The sequence below is a fragment of the Lottia gigantea genome, assembly GCF_000327385.1.
Source record: "Lottia gigantea unplaced genomic scaffold LOTGIsca_30, whole genome shotgun sequence".
Lineage (NCBI taxonomy): Eukaryota > Metazoa > Mollusca > Gastropoda > Lottiidae > Lottia > Lottia gigantea.
In genome coordinates, this window is record NW_008708987.1 from 2257836 (window position 1) to 2258848 (window position 1013).

The window sequence follows — 1013 nt, forward strand, 5'->3', positions numbered from 1 at the left end:
ATAATTCTTCTTGATCTCCTAAATCTTCATTATGTCCAATACTATCAGTACAAAATATTTTGACATATAGTTTCATATAGTATTTTAATAGGGCACTGGTCAAAAATTTGTCTACTACATAATAATTTTTATTATATCATGGTCAATTCTTATGCTTTGGTGCTGTTCTCTTCCAAGTTATTAGGAGACTATAGATTGTATGAATCCTTACAGAAGTTTGTTAACAATAATAGAATTTAATGCATACACTTACCTTGCATGAGGCTTTTTTACGAACAACCAATGTGCCTCTTCTTTTGGTGAAGGTAATAAGGAAACAATGGCTGGAGATCTTTGACTGTAAAAATAACCAACATAAGCTTATTTTACATGGGAAAAATATTTTAACTCATTGCTTGTGTCAATGAATTCATATCAATCACATCCTTCTGTTCTACAAATTCTTTAAATAGTATGATCACTTATTCTGTTTCAATGTCTATTTGACTTGGAGACGCATGAGATTAAAATCATTATATTATTAATTAAAATCTTGAGATACTTACTTGACTATTGACTTGATAGCAGGCCTCTTCCTACAAATAGATAACATTATATTATAATGACATACACAGTGGCTTTTTTAGGGGTAAGGCCATGCCCCCCTCAAGCCTGTGAAGATCTTTAAGCTCTCATTAATCTCCCGCCATCTGGAATCTATTGGCTTTGTGGGGTCCCTTCAGAACTCCGGCCTCAAGGGACTTCGACCCTTTGGCCTGAATGGAGAACGAATGGACAACTCTCATTTTTGCCCAACCCCCTCGTCAAATTTTCTAGATACGCCCTGGCCATATACACAAACACATCTGTCTTATTGTCAAAAATTTTAACTTTTCTTTTTGTCTCAAAGTTTAAAAATTCTGGATCAGAAACTTAAAAACAAACTTACGGATGTAATCTACGATATTCAGCTGGAGTTAATTTTACTTCAGTATTTTCTTTTTTAACCTCTTTTTTCTCATCTGTTTCTTTTT